The sequence below is a fragment of the Eubalaena glacialis genome, chromosome 7 (genome assembly GCF_028564815.1).
Source record: "Eubalaena glacialis isolate mEubGla1 chromosome 7, mEubGla1.1.hap2.+ XY, whole genome shotgun sequence".
NCBI classification, from domain to species: domain Eukaryota; kingdom Metazoa; phylum Chordata; class Mammalia; order Artiodactyla; family Balaenidae; genus Eubalaena; species Eubalaena glacialis.
In genome coordinates, this window is record NC_083722.1 from 108,666,626 (window position 1) to 108,689,500 (window position 22,875).

The 22,875-nt window shown below is 36.9% G+C and overlaps 1 protein-coding gene and 1 non-coding gene across 3 annotated transcripts in view; one reads left to right on the forward strand and one right to left on the reverse strand.

Annotated features, from left to right (window-relative positions):
* The window catches only part of TMCC1 (transmembrane and coiled-coil domain family 1), a 169,540-nt gene that overhangs the window by 123,716 nt on the left and 22,949 nt on the right, over positions 1 to 22,875 (reverse strand). The gene's annotated exons all lie outside the window — the stretch shown is intronic.
* LOC133095794 (U6 spliceosomal RNA) lies at positions 18,275 to 18,378 on the forward strand. Its single transcript, XR_009701658.1, has one exon. It is a non-coding gene; the product is annotated as a U6 spliceosomal RNA (small nuclear RNA).

Sequence of the window (22,875 nt, forward strand, 5' to 3'; positions counted from 1 at the left end):
TGAGATCAACATCATACCACAGGGGAGATAGCCGACATACTCAAAATATCCAAATCAAGTGCTGAAAATCATTTGCACCAGCTTGATTATGTAAATCGATTTGCCGTTTGGGTTCCACGTAAGTGAAAAAAACCTTCTTGATGGTACTTCCGCATGTGATTCTCTACTGAAACGTAACGAAAACGTTTCATTTTTAAAACAAATTGTGACAGGCAATGAAAAGTGGATATTGCACAATAATGTGGGACGGAAGAGATCGTGGGGCAAGTGAAATGAACCACCACAAACCACACCAAAGGCCGGTCTTCATCCAAAGAAGGTGATGTTGTATATATGGTGGGATTGGAAGGGAGTCCTCTATCATGAGCTCCTTCCGGAAAACCAAATGATTAATTCCAGCAAGTACTGCTCCCAATTAGACCAACTGAAAGCAGCACTCCACAAAAAGCATCCGGAATTAGTCAACAGAAAACTCATAATCTTCCATCAGGGTAACGCAAGACTGCATGTTTCTTTGATGACCAGGCAAAAACTGTTATAGCTTGGCTGGGAAGTTCTGATTCATCTGTCACATTCACCAGACATTGCACCTTTGGATTTCCATTTATTTTGTTTTTTACAAAATTCTCTTAATGGAAAAAATTTCAATTCCCTGAAAGACTGTAAAAGGCACCTGGAACAGTTCTTTGCCCAAAACGATAAAAAGTTTTGGTAAGACGGAATTATGAAGTTCCCTGAGAAATGGCAGAAGGTAGTGGAACAAAATGGTAAATACGTTGTGTGATAAAGTTCTTGTGCTATAATACAGGGACAGTGGTGGCACAAAGGAGGGAAAGATGAACTTTCTGAGGGACAATAAAAATCTTAAAGTTGGAGTCTTTAAGGCTGGATAGAAATTCTGCAAATGGACAGAAAAGGGGAAGGGCATTCCAGGCAGTAGAAAAACCACAAGTTAAAGACACAGAAGCGCAAATCAAGTGATAAGTAAAATTTAGTTTTTCCACACTAACAAGGCAACATGTTGTAAGCCTGAATATTTTTTCTCTGTGGAATGGGAATGTAGATTATAAAAAAATTCATTTATTCCTTCTTTCTAAATTGCACATGTTTGTTAACTATTTTGCTATAAACTGCCCAAATGGGTATAGCCCATCATTAACGAATAATAATGTGATAGGTTCTTTCTTTACAGAAGTTACGATTGTTTCAGTTATTGTCTGTCTTTAAAGCAAAGAGAGAGAAAAATCTATTTTCAAAAAGTTTAGTAAATAACATCTCCAGTTTCAGGATTCCCTATGGCAATTCAGGCCCCTTGAATGATATGAGCGTTCTGTCTTGCAGAAATAAATTTCTTTTGGGAATCCCACAATAGATAACAATAAGATACCATATTTTATCTACCCAAGAACAGATTAAGTAACTTGTGAAGTTATTTACAAAAGTCCAAGCCACTGTCAATATAAATAACCCTGAAAGTAGTATAATTTATTAAGTAGTAAGATGTTAAAAGATATTGATGATTAAAAAAATTTGAACACCTGGGCTTCCCTGGTGGTACAGTGGTTAAGAATCCGCCTGCCAATGCAGGGGACACGGGTTTGAGCCCTGGTCCGGTAAGATCCCACATGCCGCGGAGCAACTAAGCCTGTGCGCCACAACTACTGAGCCTGCGCTCTAGAGCCCGCGAGCCACAACTGCTGAAGCCCACGCGCCTAGAGCCTGTGCTCCGCAACAAGAGAAGCCACCTCAATGATAAGTCCGTGCACCGCAATGAAGAGTAGCCCCCGCTCTCCGCACCTAGAGAAAAGCCCGCGTGAAGCAATGAAGACCTACCACAGCCAAAAATAAAATAAATTAAAAAAAATTTTTTTGAACACCTAATTGTATTCAATTCCATAACTCATTGTAATGGCTGATTTAAACAGCAGCCAACCATGTCAAATTAACATTTTTATTTTGATGAACTGGACATGGCTCTTTTAAATATGCTAAATTAAGGTTGCCTCCTTTTATTACATCAGCAATGTTTTAGGATTTGCGTTTATTTCTCCCCCCAAAAACCCATGCTGTGCATCACCTGCACTGAATGCATACAAGAGGGAGAAAAGTAAAGGGAGAAGAGAGGGAGGGAGGAAGAGTTTATAATGTGCCTAGTGAGTACCAAACAACCAACATGATTATTGTTTGCTATGTTGCAAAGAACACCCAGCAAGATTATGTATTTGAAATACTTAAACACTATAAAATCAAGTTCTTAAAACGGTTTACAAGATGTTTCCTGTGCTGGTCCCTGCTTTCCCTCTCCAGACATCTCACATTACTTTCAACTTAACTCCAAATCTCAGCTTAGACTTCTGCTCCTTCAGGAAAACCTTCTCTATCAACCCTCAACGACCTCTTTCTCCACCTTACTAATTGATTCTTCCTTAATACACTGTAATTTCCTTGTCTGCATCCCCTTCATCAAAACATAAGCTCCTCAGGGGCAGGGATCCTGGCACCTACTAGGCCAAATATTTATTAAATATTTACTGAATGAATGGCTTAAAAATATAATGACTCTATAAAACTTTAAAGGTTTCTAAGACATTCTGGATTTCCCTCTCTCTCCCTCAACCATCTCCCTTACCCATAAACTCCCTGATTTTTCCACCTAATTCTACTCGTTCTTCTATTCCACTTTGTGAAAATTAATTTTATTAACTATTTGTCAATTACTTATCTCCCACTTATGATTCTTTATAATTTAACATTTTCCAATAAAATGTTTCCTGTAAAAATTCAGAAAATACAGTAAAATATAAAGAATATTTGTTAATAATCTCACCATACAGAAGTAACCACTAATTGTGTTTAGATAAATTTTCATCTGGGCCTTTTCTTTATTTTTAATTATACAAGTAATTTATAAATGCTTAATTGTTGTAACCACTGTTATCAGTTTAACCTTCCTTTAGTATGAATTTATATATTATTTACTTATAAAAGTACACAGTATTATTTGTAGGTTTGTTTTTAGCTTGGTTTGTTTTTTAACCCAACTAGTATCATACCATACATATTATTTGAAACTTCCTTTGCTGTGGTCTGAATGTTTGTGTCCACCCAAAATTCTTATGTTGAAATCCTAAAACCCAGTGTGATACTATTAGGAGGTAGGGCCTTTGAGAGGTGCTACAGTCGCCATGTGGGACTAGTGCTCTTATAAAAGACACCCCAGAGCTCCCTAGTCCCTTCCAACATGTGAGGATACAAAAAGAAGTCTGAGACCCAGAAAAGGGCCCTCACCCAACCACACTGGCACCCAGATCTCGAATGTCTAGCCTCTGGAACAGTGAGAAATAAATTATTGTGTTTATAAACGTCTCAGTCTGTGGTACTTGGTTATAGCAACCCAAAGAAGCTAAGATATCTGTTTTTAAAAACTCAATTAACTTAGAAAATTTTGTCAGTACATATGGATCTCCACTATTTAATTGCTACACAGCATTCCACAGTATAGACAGAACAGTTTATTTATCCATTCTCTTTTTTAATTAATTAATTAATGGCTGCGTTGGGTCTTTGTTGCTGCGGGTAGGCTTTCTCTAGTTGTGGTGAGCAGGGGCTACTCTTCGTTGCGGTGCGAGGGCTTCTCATTGCAGTGGCTTCTCTTGTTGCAGAGCATGGGCTCTAGGCGCGCGGGCTCAGTAGTTGTGGCACACGGACTTAGTTGCTCTGCGGCATGTGAGATCTTCCCGGACCAGGGCTCAAACCCATGTCCCCTGTATTGGCAGGTGGATTCTTAACCGCTGCGCCACCAGAGAAGCCCTATCCATTTTCTTATGACCATTTAGATTATTTCTACATTTCTGCTAGTACAAACATACTGCCTATACGTGCCTGCTTTGGGATGTGTGATTTTTTTTTTTTCCTCCAGGATAGACACTAAGATAAGATCCTACCTACTGAAGGTCCATTTTTTTGGAAGCCATTCCTGTTCACTTCAGTTCACTGTCATTTCTGCTTCTGCACAGCTCACAGTGATAGTTCTTTTACTTTTATATTTGGTATGTAGATCCTGTACTGTTAGTTTTTTCTGCATTAAGGTTGTCTTTCACCAAATTAAAAATGAGCACCTTGAAGGATTACATCTCATACTTTCTGTATCCCAGTTGCATAGTACCTTACACATAGTAGACATTCAATTAAATATTTGTCAAATGCCCTGAAAACCATAAAAGAAAACATGGTCTTATCTGATAGGATTACCTTATTTCTTTATTCCAAAATAAAACATTACATAGGATATCACTGCTTTAGATTTCATCTTCTCCATTTACAGACATGAACCTCACAAAGGACAGATCACCTTACTCAAGTCCAAAATATTACATCTTTGATTCCCTTTTACCCACATGTCTTATAAAGAGAAACATTAGCTGGCAGAATTTATACTTCAAAAAATGATACTAGGGAGAGTGATGTCAGCAAAATGGCAGACTAGGAAAATACAGGCCCTCCTTCCCCTACAGAGACACTGAGTTAACAACAAAAGACAGACCAGAATATCACTGTAAAAACTCTAGAGAACAGTTAAGAAGCTATAGCAGCTGGGGTATTGTAAACCCAACACAAGATTCCAATGAAAGGGGTAGGAAAATTTGTGATGTTTGGCATCCCATTCATGCCGCTTCCCCTGCAGAGCACAGTGTGGAGCAACCAGGAAGAAACCCCTCATGCCAGGCTCTTCCCTTGGGAACACAAACAAAACAGACAATACATCCAATTCTGGCTTGTCTGGGAACTGCCTGAGGGATTGGCTTCTGTCTTAGGCAACTCAGAGCCCTAAGAGAATAGGAACCAGAGTTGCAAGACACTGTAAACAAGATGCAAAAAGCACCTTATAGCTGCAGTTCTGTAGGCAAATCCCAGGGGGAGCTAAGATCAGAAAAGGCTTGAGAGGTCCTAGAAGGAATCCAGTATGCAAAGGCAGGGGGTAGGTGATTGTTTTTTTCAAATGCCCGAGCAAAAAACCACAAAGCATATAAAGAAACAAGGAGGTAGGGCCTAATTAAAGGAACAAAATGAAACTCCAGAAACCGACTCTAAAGAAACAGATCTATGAGTTGCCTGACAAAGAATTTTAAATAACTGTCATAACAGTCACTTCAATACATGGTATTGGAAAACCTGGACAGTCACATGCAAAAGAATAAAACGGGACCACTAACACAAAAATTAACCCAAAATGGATTAAAGACTTGAATGTAAGGCCTGAAACCATAAAACACCTAGAAGAAAACATAAGCAGTAAGCTCCTTGACATCAGTCTTGGCAATGATTTTTTGGATTTGACACCAAAAGCAAAGGCAACAAAAGTAAAAATAAGCAAGTAGGAATACATCAAACTAATAAGCTTCTGCAAAGCAAAGGAGACCATCAACAAAATGAAAAGACAACCTACTGAATGGGAGAAAATATTTGTAAGTCATATATCTGAAAAGGGCTTAATATCCAAAATATATAAAGAACTCATACAACTCAACAACAAAAAATCAAACTGATGGAAAAATGGGCAAAGGATGTGAACTGACATTTCTCCAAAGATGACAAAAGACAGCCAACAAGCATATGAAAAGATGCTCAACATCACTAATCATCAGGGAAATGCAAATCAAAACCACAATGAGATATTGCCTCATACCTGTTAGGATGGCAACTAACAACAACAACAAAAAAAAAACAGAAAACAAGCGTTCACAAGGACGTGGAGAAATTGGAACCCTTGCATACTGATGTAAAATACAAAACAGTGCAACTGCTGTGGAAAAGTGGTATGGCAGTTCCTCAAAAAATTAAAAATAGAATTAACATATGATCCAGCAATCCCACTTCTGGGTATATATGCAAACGAATTGAAAGCAGGGTCTCACAACGGTATTTGTACACCCATGTTCATAGCAGCACTATTCACAATAGCCAAGAGGTGGAAGCAAACCAAATATCCAACAGATAAATGGATAAACAAAATGTGGTCTATACACACAAGGGAATAATATTCAGTTTTAAAAAGGAAGGAAATCCTGTAACATGCTACAAGATGGATGAACCTTGAGGACATTATGTTAAGTGAAATAAGCCAGCCAGAAAAAGACAAATACTGTATGATTCCACTTATATGAGGTACCTAGAGTAGTCAAATTCAAACACGAAGTAGAACTGTGGATACCAGTGGCTGAGGGGAGGGAAGAAAGGAAGAGTTTTTAAATGGGTATAGATTTTCAGATTCGCAAGATGAAATGGTTTGGAGATCTATTTCACAACAAAGTGAATATATTTAACACTACTAAATTGTACAGTTAAATAGTAAATTTTGTTATGTGCTTTAACCACAAATTTTTTAAAGTTACACTAATTGTATTTCTGTCTATTTCCAAGTATGCTCTTTGATTCAGCACTTTTGTTTCCTTAAACCTCTCTCCTTTTCTTACATTTAGGCATGAAGATCAACCAACAGATGTCTTTTTCCAGAAAAATGGAATATTCTCTAAATAACAGGACATTCTCTCCAGATAGAAATGAAGACTTTTGACAATAACACATCACTGCAGGGCTTTAAAGACCTAATACCAAAAAAAAAAAAAAAAAAAAGGCTTACTAACAAGAATCCAGCTTCTCCTTTCTGATTTGTTCTTTATAGTACCTTATTACTCATAATCGCACAATGTTAAAAAAGAATTCTTTGAAACATAACTTCTTTAGTCCTCATCTAAATTCTATTTCTCATGCATGGCATGTTTTAAAGGACAATAATTACATTAAAAGTAACTACAACACTAAATGAAATAATTATAATTGTGAGGCTTTGTTCTCTCAGGTGGTACTCCACACAATCATTTACAATGCCCAGAGCATGTGCTAAAATGAACATAACCACAGTCAGAGAGACAAAGCAACAACAACTCTTCCCTCACAGACTAAAGAAACATCTCTAGCAGTGAAAAATCACAACACTCGTGAAAAAAAAGACCCAAACACCACACATGTATGGTCAGCAAACCAAGCAACAACAGAAGGTTGTTTAGGATTGTTATGCCTTTCTACTGAGAGGACCATTTTAGCATTATGAAATGTCATTCTTTATCTTTAGCAATACTTCCTGCCTTAATGTCTAACCTATCTGATATTAACATAGCTTTAACAACAGCTTTCTTTTGGTTAGTGTTTGCATGGTCTTTTTTTTGTCTTTTTACTTCCATCTTGCTATTTGTTTTAAATTTGTCCCATGTGTTCTTTATTCCTTTATTCTTCTTTTCTATTCATCAAGTTATTTTTAATATTCCGTTTAATCTCTTCTATTAGTTTTTTATGCATTTTTGTGTTATCCGTTTAGTGGTAACCCTGTAAATTATAGGGTTACAGTCTACCTTAACCACCTTCCAAACAAACCAATCCTCCCCCCAGTCCTTTTTGCTATTGTTGTTGTATATTTTATCTCTACAATGTTTTAAACCTCACTGACAGTCATATTATCATTTTAAAGTTCAACTTTTAACTAACTTAAGGAAATAACACATAAAGGCTGTATACAGAATAAACAAAATTAAGTGATACTATTCCAGCTAAATTGATATTTGCTGAAATCCTCTACAGATTTGTAGCCTGGCAGCCAGGTACTCAGGGAGTGTGTGTTAGTGTCCAAATTCACAGGCATTGTGTATCTAACTGGCACTCCATGGAATTTATAGCCTCCAGGCTCAGTAGTGTGGAGCTTCTAGAACACCATAGGAACCCTGATGCAACTCTTGGACGTACAGTTATACTGAATAGGGACCTCAACTCTTCCTCTTACTTAGCCTGACATTATCATTTTATCTCATCCTTTCCTCCTACTGGAATATTTCCAAAAATGCTATAGAACAAATTCCTACATTGGACAGAAAGGACTGTTAACTAAACTATTAAGATCTTTTAACTTTATTATGTTGAATCACATAAAATTACCATTTTTATAGGCTAGAACTGCTCAACTATTGGCAATTTCATATGGCTCAAAGTACTATTTAAGTATAAAACATAATAAAAACCACAGTTTGGTTAAACTTAATCTAGATTTCCTTCACCCAAATCAGGATTTGGAAAACTAAGCTTTAATATTCAAATTCAAATTTTAAAAAGATTATTCTGTCTATGACACTCTAGGTCAATGAAAAGAGAATGAAGTTCATGTTTAGCCGTCCAGTAAAAAGAATCTGAGACAGAAGATAACTACAAAATCGCTATAGGAATGCTATTTTTTTAGTGGCTACAGGAAGAAACAAATGGATCCTAGTCTTTTCTACTTTACAAGAGTGGCCCCCTATATTTCAAAAGGCTCTGTATGGGCTGAAAAATAGACTAACCTGGATCACAACCAGTAGAAATGAAATTTTTGCTGATTTCTACTTTGAGGACAAAGAAGACTTTAGAAGGCAAGTCTATATCAAAGTCTCTCACATTTCTGTTGTAATAAAAGCTTCCTTAGAGAGGAATCATGGATTAAACATGAAGAACTGAACATATTTATCTTGGTTTTCTACTAAAATTGAATAACAAAAGGCATATACCCAGAAAGGCACAGCAAACTTGAAAGGAGACAACAGTAGATAAGAGATGTCAATAAAACTCTCTGGGAGGTGAAAAAACGATGGTCCGGTAATAAATGACAGCTTTTGGGTTTTCTCCATTCAGATAAGTACTTGGCAGGGTAGTGGGTGGTGTGAGGAAACCAACAAGAAGCAAGCCTATTTATGCCAAAAGTATAGAAAGGTCAAGACTTAGAAGTATCAGGGGCTACTCAAAAACAAGGGCATTGGGTTGGGCCTGAAAACAGAAGGACTGGTTGTAAGTATTTATAATGAACACTTAGATCAGCAGCTCATTCTGCTAACACACAGGAAGGTGATCGGTCCAGAGATTTATTTTCTGGGGAAGACTGAAACAAGGGATGAGAAGGATTCTAGACTGAGAGACTCTAGACACAGCTGAGGGCTGGAATGAGGTACCATTCTAAGGACAGAAGGATTAAACTGATAAATGAGAATTTTAGTCCTCTTCCTCCTAGCAGAAGGCACTAAGCCACAAGGCAGCCAGGCTATTACCACCACCATCATTCATCCACCAGCAAATGCAAAAGTGTGAATAATCTCTCTTGAAAAGGTGACTGTAGAACTGAAGACAAGACCTACAGATACTGACAAGTGGAGGGGTCTGCAATAAAATGGGTCTCTGCCTAATTACTCTATAGTAAAAAACCATCAACCTACAAGCCTTTCACAAAGGAGAGCTTCCCACAGCATTTTAATGCCTCCCTCAAATATGAAGACAAAGCCATGGCAAGAAAGATACTTGAGAAAAGCCCGTAACAAAAAAGACAGGGACTAAAACACCCAGGAAAAAAGAAAAAGGGAAAGAAACTCTGAAGAGACAGAGACTATATAGGAAGCAAAACAAAAAAAAAAACAAAAAATCCTTCGACACAAAAGAAAACATAACCTATAAGAATAGGTTATTATAAAAAAGTTTTCATAGAAGAGAAAAAGCACTTCAAAAATTTAAAACATGATAGAAATAAAATATTTTAATGGAAGTACTGGAAAATAAGTGTTAAGGAAATTTCCCAGAAGTCAGGATAAAAAAGAGTCAGCAAATAAGGAAACAAAACAAAATAGGAGATCCAACCTCTGACTGAGAAAGAGAGAAATGGGGGAGAAAATTAAATAAACAGTACAAATGAACTACAACCGTATGCAATAACATGGACCAACCTTAGAAAAATATTTCTGTATAAAAAGCAAGTCACAGAAGACTACATAAACTATAATATCATTTTATAAAGCCCCCAAACAAGTACAACTAAACAGTGTCACATACAATATGTAATTAAGTTTTTTTTTTAAAGTAAAGTGAGTGAAATAAAAAATTTTCAACAGTGGGAGAATCCCATACAGTTCCAAGAACATGGTGATGGTAATGTTCTAATGTTCCCATTCTTTACGTTACGTGGTAGGTTCACAGGTCTTGGTGTCATAGTACATAAGTTTATTTTTATATGAATAAAATATTACATAATAAAAATTTAAAACAAAATCAGCTTTTCTCCCATCAGGTAAATGCTTGGCAGGTTAGTGGGAGGTGTGGTGAAAACAAATTTGGGAGGTTTGATGGAATAGAAATTAATATTGTAAGATAGTTTTCTAAAACTACTGTTTCTAGATCCAGTCTTTGAGTTGTCCAGATTGAAAGGACCCACAGTATCCAGACCAAAAAATGCCAGGACTCACACCAAGGCACATCATTGTAAAACTTCAGGAAAACAGAGATAAAGAGAAGACTTTTTAAAACTGCTACCCAGAGGACTGCAAATCAGTATGGCACCAGAAGCTAGTAATACTAGCAGCTAGAAGATAAAGACACAATGCTTTACAAAATTCTAAGGGGAAATTATTTCCAACCTAAAATTCCACACGCAGTCAATGAAGTATTAAATTAAGTATTAGAGTAAAATAAAGAAAATCTGAAATGAGCATAATTTCTGAAAAATGATCTCCTATGCATCCTTTTTCATAAGGCTCCATGGAGAATGTGCTTCATAAAAAGGAAGGAATAAGTCAGTAAAGACAACAACATGAAACCAAGGAAACAGGGATCTTTTATTAACAGAGGAAGGAATTCTGACAAAAGGTGTGTGGTCTTGGACAGCAATCAATTCAGACTATAGGAGAAGTGAGGGCTCCAGGAGGTATAACACCAAGAAAAAGATAAAGCAGAAGAACAGGGCTTCCCTGGTGGCGCAGTGGTTGAGAATCTGCCTGCTAATGCAGGGGACATGGGTTCGAGCCCTGGTCTGGGAAGATCCCACATGCCGCGGAGCAACTAGGCCCGTGAGCCACAATTACTGAGCCTGCGCGTCTGGAGCTTGTGCTCCGCAACAAGAGAGGCCGCGATAATGAGAGGCCCGCGCACTGCGATTAAGAGTGGCCCCCACTTGCCACAACTAGAGAAAGCCCTCACACAGAAATGAAGACCCAACACAGCCATAAATAAATAAATAAACCCAAAAGTTAAAAAAAAAACAAAAAAACCCAGAAGAACATATGATGCTTTTGAAAGTATTGAGAGAAGATTTATAGTTCTTACAGAATCTGGAGATGACCCAATTACAGCTATAAAGAACAATAAAAATTGAAGCAATTAACTCCATAGACAACAAAAAATTGTATAAAAAAGGAAATGTAATCATATACTATAAGGTTAAGGTGTAAAAACTTTACATTGACACAATGTAAACAATATATTGAAATTTAACTAAAATTTTAGTAAGATGTGGGCAGGAGAGATAAGCTAAATCATCATCTTCATCATAGGAAATCAACAGATGTTATCTAAAACAGAAAAAAATAGTGTTAAGCATATTCCAGAATAAAAACTTAAAAGTTTAAATACGGTTGCATGAGGAAAGTGGGAAATAGGATCAAGAGTTCCAGTTATTAGAACCTTGTACAGCATGGCTGTTTGATAAACATAAAAATTAAAATAAATTTTCCTGGGGTTAGATATGCTGAAGAAAATACTTGTTTGTGAGAGCTCTGAGAACCTGAAAGATGGCAGTAAATGAGTCTATGGATACTTCTTCACAAAAAACGTAAGGGAATTTCCTGGTGATCCAGTGGTTAGGACTCTGCTCTCTCACTGCCAAGGGCCCGGGTTCGATCCCTCGTCAGGGAACTGAAATCCCACAAGCCACACGGAGCAGCCAAAAAAAAAAAAAAAAAAAAAAGTAAAATAGCAGATTCGCAAGGAAGTAAAATATTTTATACTTCTGTGTTGAAAAGTGGAAGTCTGTGACTTTTAAATTCTTGGTTTCAACAATTCTCTGAAGGACCAAAGACACAAACACATATTGAAATAAAATTAATTTTTTAAACATCATTTGTTCCTGTAGCTTATTGTTGGCCTAAAGTCACAATTCAGTCTTCCTTTATCAGAATGCTTTTCAGTGTTTCCAGCTGTGATTTTAAAAATGGTACTAGGACAATACTGAATTGTGAAGCCACAGACAGTCAATGACAAGAGATGCAAACTAACAGGAAGAAAAAAATCACAAGGGTACAAATCTTAAAGAAGAGAGATAAAAGACAGTATCTATAGAAAAATATATAATTAAGACATTCAAATTACACAAAAAAGAATGGCTTTTGTTATTTTTCACATTGAACATATGATATTGTGATTTATAATACATGTCTATTTTGGTCTTGTGTCCATGGTTCCTAGATCATGGCTCCCAAGACTCTTGGAATTCCTAAGGGGTAAAAGCAATGGGAACGTCTTGTTATAATATTTGGTGTTTTGTCCTCAGTTCCTAAAATAGCTTCAGAGTATAAAGGTGAAATGGGTGTCTTATTATTCATAACAAGCCCCTTTCAACTACACCTGAATTTGTGCTAATGAGGTGACTTTTATAAAGCCCCTAGGTAACCCATGGAGGGCGGCTAGTTACCAGGGGAACCAAACCATGTGACTAGAGGGTTGGAACTTTCAGTCCACCCCATCCCACCCAACCCAACCCCTACCCCAGGGAAGGAAAGAGGGACTAGAGATTACACTCAGTCACCAGAGGCCAACGATTTAATCTATCATGCCTATGTAATGAAGCTTCCATAAAAATCCCTGAACCATTGGATTTGGAGAGCTTCCAGGTTGGTGAACACACGGAGGTCCTGGGAGAGGGCAGGAAAGCTCTAAGTCTCATCCCACATACCTTTCCCTATGCATCTCTTCCATCTGGCTGTTCCTGAGTTACATCCTTTTGTAATAAAGCTGTAGTGTAGTAAGTAAAATATTTTCTCAAGTTCTTTTATCCGTTCTAGTAAATTAATCAAACCCAAGGAGTGGGTCATGTGAAGGTTCTAGAACCAGCTGGTCAGAAGCACAGGTGACAACCTGGATTTGTGATTGGCGACTAAAGGCGAATGGGAGGCAGCCTTGTGGGACTTAGCCCTTGACCTGTGGGATCTGATGCTATCCTCAGATAGTGTCAGAATTGCATTAAATTGTAGGACACCCAGCTAGTGCTGCAGAGAATTGCTTGCTGTGGGGGGAAAAACCCCACACATTGGGTAACCAACAGTGAAGTGTTCTGTATGAGTAGTAAAAGAGAGACACATAGGAATTTTTTTTCCTTTATACAAACATCAATGTCTTTTGCAAAGATTTTTTGCCAGTTTCAATGGTAGTTAATTTTTTTAAACCTCATTTTTAGGTAAATCCCACTAAAAGAGTAAAAAATAACTACCCAGTAAAGTTAGTCTGGAGGTGACAAACTGTGTCTCATCTAAATGAGGAAACTGATTTATTTTATTCAATTGATTTTATTTAGTAAAACACTAGAGCCACAAATCCTCATAATGATGAAAACAAGATGTAAAAGTCGATGGACCTAGAGTCTGTCATACAGAGTGAAGTAAGTCAGACAGAGAAAAACAAATACCGTATGCTAACGCACATATGTGGAATTTAAAAAAACGGTACTGATGAACCTAGTGGCAGGGCAGGAATAAAGATGCAGATGTAGAGAACGGACTTGACACGGAGGGGAGAGGGGGAAGCTGGGACAAGGGGAGAGAGTATCACTGACATATATACACTACCAAATGTAAAATGGATGGCTAGTGGGAAGCTACTACATAGCACAGGGAGATCAGCTTGACGCTTTGTGACAACCTAGAAGGGTGTAATAGGGAGGGTGGGAGGGAGGCTCGAGAGGGAGAGGATATGGGGATATATGTATACATATAGCTGATTCACTTTGTTGTACAGCAGAAACTAATACAACATTGTAAAGCAATTATATTCCAATAAAGATTTTTAAAAAAAAGATGTAAAAGTCAAGCTTATCTTGATCTCTGTACCGACCTACAAACCTCTCTTCCCTAATGCAACAGAAGATAATGAGATAGAATTGTAAGCAGACAAAAATACATATCACAAACTAGTAGGTAGACCCAAGGCAGGTAATTTATACTGGGGCCTAAATTCTCCTGAGCTATAATCAGATCATAAACCTTTATTCCCATTCTCACAAAGCTAAACTTCTGATAATCAGAAAATAGACTGAATTCTATCTTTATGCAAAGAAACTGAAGCAAGGTCACCTTATACCCTACGGCCCTCTGGGCAAACATTCCCAGGAAGAATATATTAATCTCACACATATTTATCTGCTTAAACTTAATTTGATTCTATGTTCAGTGTAACTCATCACAAATCATGTAAAGACAATGTATGATAACCAAGGAATATGGAAAATGGAAGAAAGCTTATCAAAGAAACGTTTCAAGTCGTAACAATCGCACTTAACAGTAACAAAATGGGGTAGATTATTTTCTTCAGCTGTTTTGCATTCTTGCAGCAGACAACAGTTCCAAGGAGTAGAAAACTTGGACCCTGTTCTTTTGCTAGAAGAATGTACAGTTGTGACCTGAACCATCTACAATCATTGAAAACAAGTCTAATGTTGTTGGAAAGCCTGTGGTGAGCTTAAGCCAGAAAGCAATGTTTAAGATATTCTAGTCCTAAGGTGGTTATTTAAATGTGCATTTGCATAACTGCTTAACAGGAGACTTTTACTAATAAACCAAGAGTATGCTCCCTAAGATTGTATATGTTCTAATAAGCCTCTATTTTGGTAAAGTCCTAGAAAACATTTTCCACAGAGCATCCATATGGGGGAGGTTATACCAATCTTCAGTTCCTCTGAAGCACCAGTCCACTATTAAACTTCTCATAAGGAAATGCTCAGAAATAAATAGATCAGAATTAGGGCTCTCTTTCACTCTTACGGCCTTTCATTCATTTTGTGATTTTTACATTGTTAAGAGAAAAGTGCTGTTGAGATGCAAATCTTCTCAATAAATACAGGATCAGCCATTAAAAAAAAATGTCAAGTTTTGGTGATTCGAGTATCACTTTTAGATTCATTGGTGCAGAAGGGCTTTTGCCTCTGTGTTAACAATGAGAGAGAACAGGGTATTATATAAACCTGGAAAGAAGAAAACCACCACCACAACAGAAAAACTTCAGCAGGTACTCTATAGCACTGCAGTCACATTCACAATACTCAAATCAAGATACGTATAGTGAAGAAGTTGTAGGTTTATTGCTGACTTACCTTTGTTAGTTGGATTTCACAAACCAACCATCCCTTCACCGAAAACAAAAAAGGGAGTTTAGGGAGAAGCTAACGTTTTTGTTTTTAAGGTGATAGAATTTTGAGGTTTAAAAGATGAAGCTGTTCAAGTTCTACTGCAGAACAGACTAACTTTAATGAAATAGTACTTATATATGTTACACGGAATTTAACAAATCGAAAACATATTTACTAAGCCATCTGTGATACTATACACTTTAAAATATTTGCTCATCTATTCTAAACTTGTTTTCATTTCTCTCTCTTTGATATAATGAAGCAGAGTAAATGATAAAGTCCATTGTTGGAATCCCTTGTTGCTTATATATTTACTCTCCCATTTCGTCAGGCTATAGGCTTGAAAGATACCTTAATACTTTTTCCTACGTAGAGATGGCTTGAGAATCAGAAACCTTCAAATTTCTAAAGTTGACAGCAGAAGAGCTGAGCAGAGGTTTGGATGAAGTTCAACAACTTCCTAGCATACTCCTGAGCCAGATCTTCATTCGCAGCCTAACTTCCCTGCAGTGTTTTAAATTTAAGTGCTCAACCTATGAATTCCTATCTATACTCCCAGAATCTTAGAAGAAATATTAGAAGTTGTTTCGTCCAACTCTCGATTGGAGTCGTGGATTTTTCCTACAACATGCATGATGTGTGGTTCTCCAGCCTTTGCCTGATCACCCCAAGGCAGCCTACCTCAAAACTGGACAGTTCTATTGTAAAATTTGTTCTTATATTGTACTAGTGTCATATTTCTAAGACAAGTACAAATGATTTTCATATTATGCAAAAATTCTTTAGAGGGAAATTATTTTGACTTTTAATTTTGGTCTAAATATAGGATACATGCACCCCAGTGTGTATACAAGACAATCAATGAGTCATGGAAAGAAAACATTATAACTTTCATTTATATTTTTTATTCATCCTTTTCATATCTATTTTTGTGTTATATGAGATACATAATATACAGGAACAATTATATAAAATATTAAAATACATAAAATATAAAAACATTAGAGATACACTAAAAGGTGTGGGTGAGCAAAATAATTTGGAGGCCACTACTCTAGACAGTTAATGAACTTTCCGTTATTTTTTTAAAAAATTAGGTCATAGGAGGCCTACCTATATGATTATGAATTTTCAATAGATATTAAATACTCATAAACAGTGTACCATCAACCATGTATAAATAAATGTTCAGCATCAGACCTTAAGGGCACCCAAATAATCTTTCAAAATATCAAAATAATAAAGTGACTTTTTTGGCAAAAGAGTGCAGAACTAGTGGCAAAGAAATGGACTATCCAACTCCCCATCAAGCTTACACCACGCGTGTGGCAACTGTGTACACGTACACATACACTCATACATACGTACAAACATACACACACGCCCAGAGGGGGGATAAAGACCTGTGAGGATATCTTTCATTATCCCTCCAACCTAAATCTAAAAATTCAAACTAAGTTGACTGAATTTATCTACCTTTAAAGGCCTAAGCTGGATTCTCCAAAATCTTAATATTGGAAGTGATCCCCAGAACATACCAAGTCCATTTCAATTAACATTGAAAATACTGTTATCCTTGAAATTAGTTTTCAAGTACATTACTGTTTAGAGCACACTATCAAAATGCTTTATTATAGCACACTATCAAAATGCTTTATTATTTGTTCATGTTGTCATAAGTAGTATTCTAAAAAGAAGGCAAGGGAATGATGAATGAGTCTTTGGAAAATCACTATATCTAGCACCTTTAGAAAGGCGAGCACATTTAAATTAAATTAGGTTTTCAAAGCACATTGTCTACTTTCTGCTATTTAAAACCCAAACAACCTTATTGAACAAAGTAAAAATCCTGAAGTTATTTACCAACCACAGGGTCTCTGCAAAAGTTCAGAATTTGTGCCAACATTTGTTAAAAATTAGCTCCAAAACCAGGCTGGTAATTAAAAATAAGACTTTGGGATTATTATTAGGGTTAACCAAGAAAATTGTGTTTAAAATACACTGCAGCCAGTAAGAATCACTAGTACAATGCAGAAGAATTAGCAATTTCATTAAACAATACTCTCAGCAGTACCAGAAGGTACCAACAGAGGGCCTCTAGAAATAGTGGTAGTAAAGCTTTCTAAAAACATCTTTCCCAAATAAGCCAGGGAATGAATTAATTCCCTGGTACTGATATTTGTTAAAAAGAAAGTTTAAGTTCAAATTAAATTGTCAACATCTGATTAAGACTCTAGCTCAGAAATTAAATCTGGGAATTTCTCTTAAACTAAAAAAATTCACCCCCAAACCAGGAAAGCAATATTCAAATGTCAAATACTGCTTTCCAGATTACAACTTTGCACTGTAGGATCAAACTTTTCTAACAGTTTAAACAGAAGTGCCAGCTCTTCAGAATATTATTTTTTTAAAAACTATGTGACGTCTAAGAAGATCATAAAATCACAAATATGGTGGAAAAGCAACATTTGCTATCTTACTATCCACTATCCTGAAAATAAGTAAATTGCTAACAAGAATTTCTTCCTCTTAGGACCCTACAGACCCAGAACAATCCATATCATCACTTCTGATTTTCTGAGAGATACTTTATTACAATTTCAGAGGCCGAAATTTCTATTATTTTGAGCTGGGAATTTTTTTTTTTTTAAGACAAAACAAAAAGTTCACTAGAAAAGTCTTCTAACATTCTCAAAATTCCTGAGCATCTATATTTTTAAAGCACTACCTACAAAATTTTCAACTGCTCTGAATTAAATTCTATGACTTTCACCAGGTGAAAATCAAAGATGATACGAAAAATAAGTCAAATTGCAAAAAAGGAAAAACAGCTTCAAAATAGAGTTGTGTATATTAAAAGAAGCATATAAGACCTTAGAATTAGAAAAGCAATAGCTAAGCTCTAGTCACCACTGTAACCATATCCGGACATTGTATTTTGTTCTGGAGACCATAATTTAAGAATTACTGAAGAACTAGAACAACCAAGAGCTGATGGACCAGTGTGACTAAGTATTCAAAATTACAATGTGAAAGAACACCCTAGTGCTTGCTTCAGCAGCACATATACTAGAATTGGAACACAGAGTACAGTAACACGACCCCTGAACAAGGATGACATTCAAATTCGTGAAGTGCTCCATATTTTTCATGGGCCTCTAGGGTCCTTAGTGAATTGTTTAAACCACAAATTTAAATCTGTGACTGCCAAGAATCTTCCTGATTTGGAGTTTCCTGGTGGAGCCCAGGGAGATTCCAAATTCATTTGGCATCCCAGAATCTCATAGCTAGAAGGCCATTCTTTAGGTCAGTTTTCTCTTTGAGCTATCTGCTCCAGGCCTTACTGATAGCTACAAGATTTTTCTTGGCAAGACCCACAGCAGCAAAGGGTAGTGGTCAAAAGCATGACTTTTGGAGCTATAAAGACTTGGTTCTGATATCCAATAAACTTCTTAACCAGCTGTGTGAACTTGACAATCACTTCAACCTCAATTTTTTGTTTCCTCACTTACGATATAGAGATAACTTCACAGTACAGTGTTTGCGAGGATTCACTACTGCATTCTACACTTAGAATGCTTGGATAAATAAATATTTGTTGAATTAAAAAATAAAAAAGAATATCCCAAGGACTAGGGATTATTAGCCTCGAGAACGGACTATTCAGAGACAACACACTGCAAAAGCAATTCATACCTGCAGAGGCAGTACACATTCTGATTGGCCCTAACTGGAGAAATACAAGGAACCAGATTTCGGTTTAACATGTTAGATTTGCCTAACAGAGGCATCCACAAGTAGAATGGCTTCTTTGGGAGCCCAGACAAACACCTGGGGAGAATGTTACCAAGCTGAATGACTGCAGAAGTACCCCCCAGTTTAAGATGTTGTGTTAATTCAAGGCTCAAAAAGAGAAGTAGAACTTTCTTAGGACAATGCTCCAGCACTCTTGCCTTACCCCTCCAGATGGCTACAGCAACTTGGGAGGGCAGGGGATGACAAGAAAAACACACGATTAAAAATAATCATTGCTACTAACTGCCATGTTACCTGCCACCAGTCAGATTACCTGGAGGCAAAGATAAATCAGTCAATTACATCTCATTTCCTACTTTTAAAACAGTGAAGGTTAGTAAGACTGTGGTTACTTTTGGACTTCGAGCAATTTCACTGTGGCCTTTTGACATAGATATGAAAATAAGAAACACTTCTTTCTTTTAGTTAAATTTCTACTTTATTCATTTCTAATATAAGAGTTGATTATCAGACTTCAAATCTTGTTTTAATTTAATCGTTAAGACCAACTGTTTAATTTTTTTCCTTAGGTGTTTCAGGAAAATTAGTCTACTTAGATGTATCTTCCAACTGGTTGGGGGGTTACCAATTGTTTGGCAGTCTAGAGCCTTCTAAGATTTTCTATGCTCTTTGCCCTTATATTATACTCTTCACACTAAGTACATGATAACAAACTTACAATATTAAGGCACCTGTGCTTAGTAAAGTCGAGCAAAAGACTTAGACTCAGCCATGTACTAGCTCACTAGTCTTAGGCAAATTTAAAATTTTCCCTAAGCCCTACTTACCTCATTTGTAAAAAAGGAGATCAGACCTACCTCAAAAAGCTGACATGCAACTTAAATTACACAATGTGGGTGTGTAATTTAATTTACACCAGATACTCAAAAAACTGAGTATGATTCCATACAATGATATTAAAACAAAGTCACCTCCATAAAACACTCTTACAAATACTACCAACTACACGGAAAAGATTCTCAATTATCAAATGAGTCATTAAAACTCAGTATTCTTGGGCTTCCCTGGTGGCGCAGTGGTTAAGAATCCTCCTGCCAATGCAGGGGACACAGGTTCGAGCCCTGGTCCAGGAAGATCCCACATGCCGCGGAGCAACTAAGCCCATGCGCCACAACTACTGAGCCCGTGTGCCGCAACTACTGAAGCCCGTGCACCTAAAGCCTGTGCTCCAGAACAACAGAAGCCACGACAATGAGAAGCCCGTGCACTGCAACACAGAGTAGCCCCCCCGCACCCGCTCGCCACAACTAGAGAAAGCTCGGGTGCAGCAACGAAGACCCAACGCAGCAAAAAAAAAAAAAAACCCTCAGTATTCTCAGGGCAGGTTTCTTGGTATCTTAAGGCCATAAGAAAGATGATAAAGGATAGTTCTCACCTTCATCCCTTAACTATAATTCTGCAAATTATGTTATGGTTAATATGAGACTTTAAGTATGAACTCTCTTTTCCACCCCAGCCTCAACCTCACAATGCAGAAATAGCTCCAGGGAGGCTATTTAACTGCCTATCTAACTAAATAGAAGAGGCCTTATTTTACATACCATATATAATTAATACACTTTTCCTTATTATTTTATTTAGATATCTAAGAGTCTAGAATGTCATTGCTCATATTTTAATTATGAGCAGTATTAAAATAACTCTAGGGAATCATTACAGTATTCTATTTCCATTGTTACTGTAAAAGATGACAAGAGTTATTTAAAAGTATTAACATAAGAAACCAAACAAGGGTAGTGTTGAAATCAGCCTTTGTCACTGCTCTTAGATTTCTGCCCTCATTCAAAAAGCTTATCTAAGTTACCAATATTTGGAAAAAGGGAAAACTTTCTTGTCCCCCTTTCTTGTCCCCTACTTGACAGAACTGGTGTTCTTCGATTCTTTGACATAGTCAACAGGATGAAGAGGTGAGAATGCTGAACACAGAATCAGAAGGAACCCAGGGATCTGGTCCTGATATCACTCATAATTTAGCTGCGTTACCTCTGGCAGGTTTTAACATTTTTGGACCTGTAAGATGAGGAGCTTGATTAGGATTAGCCCAAAGGCTGAACAGTCTCTGAGTCTTTGTTAATCACCTGGCAATAGCCAGTGATCTTTTGACTGAAAATCATTTGTGTTGCAAGGGACTCATTTTATAACCGAAGGTTTCTAAATTCTTAGCTTCCTTGTTATTACAATATCGAAATCTGTGTCAGGGCTCCTCACTCTAGGAAGATGTTACCGTGATAAAATAAAATGTAGGGCCTTCCCTGGTGGCGCAGTGGTTGTGAGTCTTCCTGCCAGTGCAGGGGACACGGGTTCGAGCGCTGGTCTGGGAAGATCCCACATGCCGCGGAGCAACTAGGCCCATGAGCCACAACTACTGAGCCTGCGCGTCTGGAGTCTGTGCTCCCAACAAGAGAGGCCGCGATAGTGAGAGGCCTGCGCACCGCGATGAAGAGTGGCCCCCGCTTGCCGCAGCTAGAGAAAGCCCTCGCACAGAAACGAAGAACCAACACAGCCAAAAATAAATAAATAAATAAAATAAAATTAAAAAATGTAATTGTCAGTTCTTAATAAATATCTGACTTGATCTTGGGCTGAAGATATGAATATTTTTGTAATATATAAACCAATAAATCCTTGCTAATCCTTTTTACAAAGGGATTTGTCATAATATTAATTTTTGAAATCAAACATGTTTTATATATTTTAAATGATTCTATTTAGAAAAAAAGATGTTTTCAAAGTCTAACTATACATGAAATGAGAGACACAAATTAATGCATAATAAATATACGCTGACCCTGAAGTATGAAAGCTCAAAAGTGAAATCCGGTCTGCTCCCACTGACTGACAAGATCACAGGACATAACGAGGTAACATCAAAATAAGTCAATTTTTAACAAACACTTACTAAAGCCCAATATTATGCTAACTTGCCAAAGTTGCCTATCTTTCTTTAGATAAAATGCTGTACTATGATCGCTGAAGAAAAACCAATCTGTTCTAGTGATTATCTTCTATAATACATGATCCTGGTCTGTCCTTCTGCCTATTTATTTACCTATAAGTCTTTGGAAGCTAACAGTCACAAGACAAATCCTTGTAACAGTGTTCTGGACAAACAGAAGAGTAGTGGACTTTGAGTGCTAAAATTCTCCCCCACTCCTAAGATTCAAGGCTACTGATAAAGTACTCAAATCGCTTGTGAATAAAAGGGAAAGCAGAAGTTAAGTCACATACTACAATACATTCCTTTACAGGTCTAATTACCCTAAAGACTCTATATATTTTGCAATATAAAGGAAAAGGAGGTTAAATTTAACTTAAAGAGTGAACTTGACTTTGCATTACGTTGAGCGTTCTCACAAAAGCTGCTGCTTGGAACAGAAGGAATACAACTCAGATTTAAAAAACAAAACCAAACAAAACTTGAGGAGGCATCCCTATGATGATAACTGTGCATGATAAACTTAGCAAGGTCAAGAACATCCTATCTATACCTTCAACTGCACTCTTAGGACAACCATATTAAAAGTCAACATAGGATCATTAAGGATAATAAAAGATATCTTTTGGGTCACTACATAAATATACTATATTAAAAGAAAAATACACATTCTGGACGTCTAAGCTAGGGTCAATAAACCTAAAAGTTACTTCCTTTGGCACGCACGTTTTGTTCTATAAAGTACCTTTACTGGAGAACAACTAAAAAGCCAAAATACATCTTCATCTCTAACTTATTCCTACTTTTGCATTCCCATATGATTCCCTTGATAGGGAATAAAATATTCCCTTAACAGCGTCAGCTACCTGACACTAAATACACAAAAAAGAGAGCT